The sequence below is a fragment of the Nelumbo nucifera genome, chromosome 6 (assembly GCF_055504915.1).
Source record: "Nelumbo nucifera cultivar China Antique chromosome 6, China Antique-T2T, whole genome shotgun sequence".
Taxonomy (NCBI): domain Eukaryota; kingdom Viridiplantae; phylum Streptophyta; class Magnoliopsida; order Proteales; family Nelumbonaceae; genus Nelumbo; species Nelumbo nucifera.
In genome coordinates this window covers 52,814,126-52,825,843 of record NC_142654.1, presented here as the reverse complement: position 1 = coordinate 52,825,843, position 11,718 = coordinate 52,814,126, and positions in this window count along the sequence as shown.

The following is an 11,718-nucleotide window of genomic DNA, read 5'->3' as shown; positions in this document are numbered from 1 at the left end:
TCACCCCTCATCATAATGTTTCAATAGTTTGGAGAGCTATCGTTAGAAGAACGGTCAAAAAGGGTTTTAGGCGAACTTGAGGAAATTTACTGTTGAAATCAGCAACGAAGAAGAGACTTACCTAAACTAGTGTATGTTGTTTTGAATGTGTTCGTCCTTGTCTGATTGGCTAAAACGGTTCCAAAAGAATTGTTTATGATTAAACCTACTGTTTTTACAGATGAGCAATAACAAATGTTCCTATAAATCATTGGTTGAATACAATCCTACGTTCACAATAAAAGCAATGAGGTGGAAGAAGAAAACGTACATCTATGGTAACTTCAACTTGTGAGATTAGAGCTCTATATATAATCTGCTCTTGGTAGATGGGATTTAGCTAGAAGGATACCTCGTGGTCACATTTTTTGTTATTTAATTGTTGTTTGTTTCTTGTGCAAAGTTATGTTATTTATTTTATTTTTAGGAACGCATCTTCGGTTGAATTAAGCAGAACATCATTTGAAAAAGTTCATGGCTTGTGTTTGACATAGATACTTAATTCACAGGATGTCAAAAATTCGGTACTTAATTGCTAAGTATAAAAGGCAAAAATTTGTATTGTAGAGTTTTACTTATAACAAGGGATTTCTTTTTCATCTTCCTCGACTCTCTTCCACAAGAGAGTTATTTACAAATAAATGATTATTCCTTTACAAAATTTTGAACGGGCTGGGGCCAAACAATTTCTTGATCAGAAAAGTCTTTGTTGCTAATTGATGAGGGCGGATTTGGCCCTCCAATGACATTATGACACCTAGCACCTCATGCCAATTAAGTGCAGCCTCTTGAAAACTACACAGCTCGAGCTCGCCACTTACAGGCAGCTCGCCACAGGCAGTTCACCCTCATATAGCCTGGCAACTTAGACAACTCGGCACTGCACAGGCAGCTCGCCACTAGGCAGCTCGCCACTAAGCAGCTCACCACAAGCAGTTCGCCACTTACAGGCAGCTCGCCTCCTAGTCAGACCGGCCACCGTGTGACAACCCCGAGGAGCTCACCACTGTACCCCACAGGCAGTTCGCCACTTACAGGCAGCTCACCACAGGCAGTTAGCTCACTCACTCCCCGAGTCAGGCAGAAATGGGCAACCTTACCGGTTGGTGGCTTTATCCCCACCTAACACGAAAGCAGGTCCCGTCACAGCGGGAATCTAGGAACCGCTCCACCAAACCCGCGAGGACTCCAGTATATAAAGGCCTCACCCCCCAGGGGCGAAAGAAAAGGGAATCCCTGCTCTCTAGCTCTCTCATTCTCTTATTTCATTTTCAGCTCTACTACTAAGTGCTGACTTAGCCATCGAAGTGACCTCGCCGGGTAAACATCCCCGGGTTCTCTGATTTAGTTCTCATAGGTCCCTCAGCTCCCACCATCTACAAAGATGAGCAGATCATCTCTTGTAGGGAGGATGGGTTCCTCAGTTCCCATTGTCTACAAAGAGGAGCAGATCATCTCCTCCAGGGAGCAGTCGAGTTGCACTACACTAGAGAGCTCCACTTCAGCCCCTGAGTCACAGGCCACTTGGGAGCAGACCAACTGACAAGGTACTTAGCCAAAAACTTGATACGTGACCATAAATCGTTACATCAATTGGCGTTGTCTGTGGGAACGCTACAAAAAGCTAAGTTCTCATCCTACAGAAAGCTAAGTTCTCATCATACAAAAAGCTAAGTCCTCACTTTTAGGAACTGAAGCTCTCGCTTCATAGCTCTAAGGCACCCACCTGGCAGCCTGGCACGGCCTGCGCAGCCTGGCGGCCTGCGTGCGGCCCGGTGGCCTAGCGTGGCTTGGTGTGACCTGGCGCGGCTTGCGCATGACCTGGCGCGACCTGGCACAGGCGCCAACCAGGCGGCCTAGCCCAGGCACGAACTAACAAACTAATAAAAGACTTCCTCATCACTTAAGATCCAGTCGCCTCTTCGGCATGGGCGAGCTAGTCCCAGTCGCCTCCTCGGCATGGGTACTTAAGATCCAGCCGCCTCTTCGCCATGGGAAAGCAAGTCCCAGTCGCCTCCTTGGCATGGGCACTTATGACCCAGTCACCTCTTCCGCATGGGCAAGCAACTCCCAGTCGCCTCCTTGGCATGGACACTTAAGACCTAGTCGCCCCTTCGGCATGGGCGAGCTAGTCCCAGTCCCCTCCTTGGCATGGGCACCTAAGACAATCGCCTCTTCGGCAGGGACAAAATCAAAAAAGTGGACTATAAGTTGCCCCCAGAGCCTAAGGGCTACAATACTGAACTGGCAGAGACCGCGGCACCCTACGGGCAACTCGCTTCCAAGCAGCTCCCAATGCCTAAGGAACTGAATCAGCACTTACGAGCTCGTCGAATTACGGGCCAAAAGGAGAAATCTACTCCCTTCGCCGAGTTACTTTCAGCTCAGGAGTGGGGGGCAAATGATGAAGGCGGATTTGGCCCTCCAATGACATTATGACACCTAGCACCTCATGCCAACTAAGTGCAGCCTCTTGACAACTAGACAGCTCGAGCTCACCACTTATAGGCAGCTCGCCACAGGCAGCTCGCCACTTACAGGCAGCTCGCCACTTATAGGCAGCTCAACACAGGTAGCTCACCCTCATATAGCCTGGCAACTTAGACAACTCGGCACTGCACAGGTAGCTCGCCACTAGGCAGCTCGCCACTAGGCAGCTCGCCATAGGCAGCTCGCCACTTACAGGCAGCTCGCCTCCTAGTTAGACCGACCACCGTGTGACAACCCCAAGGAGCTCACCACCGTACCCCACATTTTACGGGATTATGACTTGTAATGGCTATATTAGCTCACCCACTCCCCGAGTCAAGCGGAAATTGGCAACCTTACCAGTTGGTGGCTTTATCCCCACCTAACACGAAAGCAGGTCCCGTCACAACGGGAATCCAGGAACTGCTCCACCAAACCCGCGAGGACTTCAGTATATAAAGGCCTCACCCCCAAGGGCGAAAGAAGGTGTAATCCCTGCTCTCTAGCTCTCTCATTCTCTTATATCATTTTCAGCTCTACTACTAAGTGCTGACTTAGCCATGGGAGTGACCTCGCCGGGTAAACAACCCCTAGTTCTCTGATTTAGTTCTCGCAGGTCCCTCAGCTCCCGCTGCCTACAAAGATGAGCTGATCATCTCCTGCAGGGAGGATGGGTTCCTCAGTTCCTGCCGTCTACAAAGAGGAGCAGATCATCTCCTCCAGGGAGCAGCCGGGTTGCACTACGCTAGGGAGCTCCACTTCAGCCCCTGAGTCACAGGCCACTTGGGAGTAGACCAACTGACAAGGTACTTAGCCAAAAAATTGATACGTGACCATAAACGGTTACATCACTAATACTCATAAACCATTCAAACGAGATGTGAGATTAATGAAGACATCCTCATTGAATGGTATGGTGAGAGCACCCATTGGATGATTGAAGCCAAATTCTTCTTCAGACTGACTGAACAATCTTGGAATGAAGGATGGTTCAAATAGGATATGGGAACCACGAACCGCTTCTTGTGGGTCTCTCCAATATAAAACAGCCAAATGGCTTTTTAGGACATCTGTTAATGCTGCAGCTGATGATGAAGTTGATTGATTTGCAGTAAGATGAACCAATCCAGGCAAGTGAATGCCCATGGCTTCTATGCACACTTATTTTGCAAGAATAAGAAATCAACGAACAAGGTTTGATAGAGAAGGAAGAGAATTCTGAGAATATTTGAGATTGTGATTTGTGTAGATGTGGAATGAGGAGATGTTAAGTGTGGGCCACGAGGAGGGTCATGTTGTCCCCCTTCTATGCCCATGGCTTCCGCCTTTCTACTGGGTCTCAAAAACTGTGGGTGTTTTGCTCTCAAACTATATAATGAAACAATCGCATGAAATTAACCAGAAACCAGGAATGAAGTATTTACATTAAGGGATTACAAGGCCATGGGTTGTCAATGGAATGGATATATAAGCGATATACAATCAATCAATTATCCACTCTTCATGTCTACTCAAGAGGATTCAGTGGGGCATGAAACGATGTAATATTGGTAAGTTAAGGGCACGGTGTATTCACTCTCAACAAATTTTCGGAAATGGGTTAAAAGGCAAAATCATGTGATTTCACATGTAGCATGTCCCTCAGAAGGCCTAATATGAGCAAATGTGGGCTCTCTTGCTAGCCACTCTTTTGCGAATGGCCTTCTGACCACAACATTTCCTTGGTCGTCTACCTCTCTCTCTATATATATATGTAAACATGCTGAGGGAAAGTGCATCTTTCATTTTCTAGCTACTTCCAATCTATGAGTGTTGACACTCTCTGTGTTTTCTAATACCAACTTCCGAGATCGATATCTTGTGAATCCTTCTTTTGCCAAATAACCTTGAAAACCATGGGTTTCCGCTTGCCTGCTTTGCTTCACACAAAGGAGATTCTTCGCCGCTCTCTTTCAGGAAGGAGGAACCAATCGCTTTGGTCAACAACAGCCAATGTTCCTAAGGGTCATTTGGCGGTTTATGTAGGAGAAGCAGAAAAGAGGAGGTTTGTTATTCCAGTATCCTACTTGAATCATTCCTCATTCCAAGAATTGTTAGGTCAGGCCGAGGAAGAGTTTGGGTTTGATCATCCAATGGGTGGCCTAACGATTCCTTGCAAAGAAGACACTTTCATCCACCTTTTGAATGGTATGGATTGTTAGAGGAGTAACACAAGATCTTCAGAAAAGCGAGTGGTGGAGAATCGAATCAAAGCATAGAATTTCCTTTGGTTGTCAATCTTTGCCACAAGCTCCGTAGGCTCATAAGCTCAAAGGGCTGCAGTTTTGGATCCAAAAGAAAGGTTCTTCACTCAACGCTAATGGACGATGGGCCAACATTAAATCCAAACTCTCCAATTTTGTAGCTTCAAGTGAAATGAAAAGACATTGCAATTGAAGTTGAGGAGGGGATTGAGATTGAAACCGATTTCTGTATTTTTCCAAATTATATTGTTGACATTTCAACATTGTAAATTTTCATTCTGTATAGCACCGGGGAGATCATTTCTCCCAATGGAAATTGGAAATACAATTCAATAGCACATCTTCTTTTTCCATCTCTTATTATTGTCTTTGTTCACCTATGTTTGGATTTGCAACTTCTTAATCATCTCATAGATTATAGAGAATTGATATTGTTGATCCACAATGGCTATGGGACTGAATCTAGTTAGACACAAACGCCATCACATGGATTTGCTAACCATCACATTGTGTCGGTTAATGGTAAAAAAAAAAGTAAAGCTGTTGCATTAATCGTTGATGAGAAATGTCCACAAACAGAACCGACGAGCATAAACCAACACATTTTGTGAGTAATGAAATTGTTGGAAAATGGGGTCAGTGTAACATTGGAGGAGAAGCTCTGAGACGCATCTGAAGACACAATCCTTAGAACGTTATTTGCCCCCACTCAGTTTCACTAAGTTTGCTATTGGGTTACAAGCAAATCCATTCCTAGGATACAATAGAGCCTTGGGCGAGAATCCGCAACCAGCAAAGTTGAAGAATCTCTGAAGAAATCTTCTGTGAGACTGTAGCAGACCGGATTGAGAGGGAGAGAGAAAGTGGATTTCGAAAATGTGTGTTTTTGAAGTCTGATTCATGCTCCTTAAATAGTTTATGAAGAGGTTGTTAGACAGTTTTGTATGCCCTTAGCTCCAACCAGTTTGATGTACTTATGACATTTACTGTAAATGAATGAAGTGCATATTTGATTCATGTGTAATACCCTTAAAACCTGACACTTATGAGACTTGTGTTGGTTTAGAACGTTCACAGCTAGTGGGTCGGTCTGGGGAGACCTATCCTGATAAGGCTGACACTGATGTGCCGCCAAGTCGGTTGGGGTGGCCTGTCTCTGCCACCAGGGTGAAACCCGAGGTACATGCAGTGTGGGATCACCTTGAAACCTTGAACTGGACCAAAATTCCAGTATTGCCCTAGACCTTGGCGATTAGTGGGCAAAACTGGAATGTTACACCTAACCCCTAGACTCGATTATGGCACCGCACTAGGTGGCGGATTGGGCCATCTTTGATATGCCAATTAGTGAGACCCTTAGAGAGGGTCAAAACCTGGGTATGTTGAGATGATTCATGAACCCATCTAAGTGGGTGATCATAGTAACAGGATTTGCCCCTTTGTCAGACAAAGGTAATGATTGGGGAAATGCACTCTCTCTAATGGAAACCAAAACTACCGGTAGTTGATTTCAATCGTTGAAATTTTGTTTTGCAAAATATATTTATACGATATATATATATATATAGGTTTTCAAAATAGTTTGCAAAAGATTTTAATCCCCGGGGTCCATGTAAGAGGAGAGTGCAGCATTGTACCTTGCAGTTGGGGGAGAGGTCCTCCCTTGTCGGGCAGTGTTTGATCATTATAGGCTGAGAGGTTAAGTGTAAGGCCATTGAGGGTTAAACCTGATGGGTTAATCTTGCATCTGCCCACAATCCTTGGGTGTTACAAGGTGGCTTTGCCCAAGGACCACTTAGTGTAAGTGTTGGGCCCATAGAGTCCATATGATGGGCTCAAGGGGTTCACTGGGCTTTCAAGTGAATTTGGCTAGGCCTTGTGACAGAGGCTGGGCCGAACCCTTGTGGCTGATGTGTAGATCAACGTTTGGGTCCCACGCCATACAAAGAAAGCCCAACTAGGCAGCAATTTGGAAGGCTTAAGTGAACACATACATTTAATGGGCCAAAAGCCCAATTCAAACTGGGCTAATTAGAATTGGCTTGAATGGGGCGAATCTGAGATGTGGACCAGCCTTAAAGGATAAGGGAAAGTCCATATCCACTCAGTAAGAGTCCTGATTTGAATATGATTCAAAACTGGAAACTCCTAATCAAATTAGGAGGGCTGATCATGATCTGCAGATTAGATAAGGACTCTACCTTATCACTTAAGGTGATCAACATCTCCTAATAAGATTAGGAGATGATCCCTTTAGGGTTATAAAAGGAGGAGGGGGCGGTAGCTTCTAAAAACACTCGTTTGAGATACAGATACAACATAGAAGAGAAAAATCAGCATACAGTGAGACTGTGACAATTTCTCTCTGCCACCTCCTTCCTGTCGTCGTCGCCATTAGCAGTTCGTTTCCACTCACATAGGAGTCACCAAGAAGCATTTTTGGTTTTAGTTCTTTGTGAAAGGAGTAAAAAGAAGCTGTGCTCACCTACCGTCTAGTGGGTTCTTGCGAAGGATCCAGTTCTTGTGAAGAACGTTACTGATTCTACTCCATCCCACACTGCACCATCTTCAGTGGGAGCAGTCTTTGGTGACTTTTCTGGGCGTGAACACCTTCGTTGGGGGATACTAATTCTCCGTATCAGGTATTTACCTCTCCTACTGTTTTGTTTCAGATCTGGTTCAGTTCTTGATTCAAGATTGATCCTTGAAAATTAGTTTTCTTAAATAGGGAATGTGATTCCCAGTTGTAGGAAGGAAAGAAATTTTTGAAATTCACCCATTCTATTCCGCTTTATCTGGGCATCCATTTGATGGATCTTTCCATTCCTTCAGAGGTATGAAGAAAAGGTAGGTGGTGGTTCAGAGAAGGCACCTTGAACAGTCACAATTTCAAACATTGTTAATGACTGTTAACTTTGAATTGTGCCTCTTGATCACACCTAATTGAATGGTGACCATTGATTTCATCAACGGTGAGCAACGGTCAATATTGCACCAAAACCAAAGCCGTCCTTCGCGAGCCACCAAAGTGTGACCAAAGTGCGCCTCTAAAGCACCTCATTCCACCGCATACACGTGCTCACACGTGTGCACGCATGTTGCGCAATATCAAACCCCCATACTCTCCTCTACTATTTCTAAGGAGAGTAAATCAGCTCCTATTAAAATACTAAAAACAAAGCTTATAATTTTCCAATGTGGGACAAGTTCAAAAGTGGGTTTTGTAAGAGAAAAACTAATTTTCCAAACAAGTGTGCAGGTGCAATTTCTCATGTAATTGACCAATCAAACCCATTGGATTTAATCTCTTATGAGATTAAAATCCAACAATCCCCCACATTAATTGATCAATTACATAGTTCTCTCTCAATCTAAACTACTATGACACAATTATGCATACAAAATGTGTTTATCAACTTAAACCTTTTGTTAGTATAGATATCTCAGAGCCTTGTCAAAGTCATTGGTGGTAACCTTAAACCAACTACTCTCAAGACAGACCGAAGACACCCGTACACACAAAAATGTCCAGTCTCTACAAGAGTTTCAAGTTTTGCTCAGCACTGTTATGGCCATGTTCTTCTTTTCTGGTTTCATGAACAATCCCGAGAGCAAACCCAAACTCTCGTGAGAAGTGGCACCACTTCTATGTTCACATAGGTGAAGTTCCACTATGTATTCTTTTATTTGACACATTTCGGAACTTCATTAAGAGTTTAACTCAACCTCTCATCATCATGGACAACGCTATTTATGTTGTGATGGGAAATTTCTCAATGCCAGTACTAACAGTCACCTTGTTGTAACTTGTTACCCATTAAACCCAATACTGATGATTTTTCAGCTTAGGTCGGGTTACCATTATAGGTGACTAAGTAAAGGGTTTTAATCCCATCTCTTTGGTTGTCATTCTTACCAATTCTCTGGCCAAGCCCTTGGTAAGAGGATCAACCAAGCTTTTACTTGACCTCACATAGGTTATAGTGATGACTTCATCTTGAATTAGTTGCCTAACAAATTCATGTCTCAGACTTATATGTCTAGACTTACCATTGTAGGTACCACTGTAGGCTCTTGACAAAGTTGTCTCACTATCACAGTAAATGGAAATTGGAGGCATAGGACTAAGCCAAGGTTTTATACCCAATAATAAATTCCTAATCCATTCAGTCTCTTTTCCAGTATCTGCCAAGGCTATGAATTCAGATTCCTTGGTCGAGTGAGATATACAAGTTTGTCTCTTGGATGCCCAAGAGATCGCACCCCCACCAAGGACAAAAATTCATCTAGATGTGGACTTGTTATCTCCATTACCGGTAATCCAACTTGCATCAAGGTTCTCTTAAGATACCCAAGAACTATCCCAATTGTCTTCTAGTGCTCTGCACCGAAATTACTTGTAAACCGACTCAGTTTACTTACTGCAAATGCAATATCAAATTTAGTACAAAGCATAGCATACATTAAGCTTCCTACTGCACTAGCATAGTCAATTTGTACAATTTCTCTACCAGTATTTTCTACTATATTTATACTAGAATCATATGGCATTCTATATTCTTTAAACCCTAAATGCTTAAATTTCTTAAGTACTTTGTCAATATAATGTGATTGGCTTAATGCATAACCCCTACTATGCTTTTTAACTTTTATTCCCAAGATGGTATCTACTTCTCCTAAATTTTTCATCTCGAAGACAAAGGATAAATAGTTTTTAATTTCATTTATGCCAACCATATTTGTACCCACAATAAGTATATCATCAACATAAAGACATACAATTACTCCATAATTTTCAATGAATTTTGAGTAGATGCATCTATCAGTACTATTATGTTTAAAACCAAAACCTAGAATGCAAGAATCAAATTTCTCATGCCACTGCTTAGGTGCTTGTTTTAATATAGTGATTTAACCAGTTTATAGACTTTCTTCTCATTTCTAGGAAGAACAAATCCTTCTGGTTATTCCATATAAACCTCTTCATTTAAATCACCATTTAAGAAAGTAGTTTTAACATCCATTTGATGAACAGATAAGTGATAAATGGATGCTAATGCTATGAGTGTTTTAATAGAAGTTGTTCTATCCACTGGTGCATAGGTGTCAAAGTAATCAATCCCTTCTTTTTGATTAAATCCTTTGACTACCAATCTAGCCTTAAAAGTTTGTACAGTTCCATCAGTATTGTATTTTCTTCTAAACACCCATTTACAGTTGATTAGTTTTGATCCTGGAGGTAGGTCTACTAGTACCTGAAGGGATGAGAGATCCATCATATGGATAGCCGAACCCTGCAGGTAGGTAGGGCGAAATTTCAAAAATTTCTCTCTCTCCCATGTGGGAATCACATTCCCTGTTTTAGAAATTCTGTATTTTCAATGATCAATATTGAACCTAAACCGGACCAGATCTAAAACCAAAAGGTAGGAGAGGGATATACTTGATACGGAGTAATAGTAACTCCCAACGAAGGGGTTCACGCCCAAGGAAAATGCCAAAGACTGCTCCCACTGAAGATGACACAGCGTAGGGTGGAGCAGAATCAGCAGGTGGTTCTTCTGCAAGAACCAAACTCTTCAGCAAGAATTCGATGGAGGGTGAGTGAGCATGACTTCAGATCAGTTTTTCACAAAAAACTGATATCAAGAGCGCTTCTTGATCGCTCCTACAGGTGGAGAACGAATTGGCAATGGCGGCAGCAATAGAAGGAGGCAAGAGTAGAAGATGGCGCCAGTCTTACTGGAGCTATCTTCTCTCTTGAATCTATAATCAGATTTTTTGTTGAAGGGTTCGCCCTCCTCCTCTATTTATAGCCTTAAAGAGAGGTCCTCCTAATCCTATTACGAATTTCCTAATCCAAATCTTTATTTGGATCTGTGCTCTATTTAAGAGATAAGGATAATCCCTTATCTGTAGATAAAGATCAACCCTCCTAATCTTATTAGAAGTTTCCTAATCCAAATCTTTATTTGGATCTGGACTCTCTGAGTGGATAGGGATAACTCTCTATCCTATCTGCTGATCTAAATCCCAGAACTGCCCCTCTTTAATTAATCAAATTAAACCAGTTTGAATTGGGCTTTAGGCCCATTAAGTCCATGTGCTCATTCAGCCTCCAAACTGTTGCCTAGTTGGATATCCTTGTATGGTGTGGGACCCAAACATTGATCTACACATCAGCCACATGGGTTCAACCCAGCCTCTATTACAAGGCCTGGCCGAATTCACTATAAAAGACAGTGAACCCCTGAGCCCATCACCATGGGCTCTTAATGGGCCCAACACTTACACTAAGTGGTCCTTGGATCAAGCCACCTTATAAAAACCTAGGGACTGTGGGCAGATGCAAAATTAGCCCATCAAGCATTACCCTCAATGGTCTTACACTTAACCTCTCAACCCATAATGATCAAACACTGCCCGACAAGAGAGGACCTCTCCCTCGGCTACAAGGAACAATGTTGCACTCTCTACTCACATGGATCTTGAGAATTAAAACCTTTTGCAAACATTTTGAAACCATAATATATATATGTATATCTCTATATAAATATATTTTGCAAAACAAATTTCAACGGTTGAAATCAGTTGCCGGCAGCTTTGGTTTCCATCAGAGAGAGTGCATCCCCGATCATTCACTTTGTCTGACAAAGAGGCTGATCCTGTCACTATGATCACCCACTCAGATGAATTCTCGGACTGTTCCAACGTACCCAGGTTTTGACCCCCTCTAAGGATCTCACTGATTGGCATATCAAAGACAGCCCAATCCGACACCTAGTGCAATATCATAATCGAGTCTAGGGGTCAGGTGTAACATTCCAGTTTTTCCCATCAATCTCCAAGGTCCAGGGCAATACTGGAATTTTGGTCCGGTTCAGGGTTTCAAGAAAACCCACACTACATGTACCTCAGGTCTCACCCTGGCAACTGAGACAAGCCACCCCAACCAACTTGGCGGCAC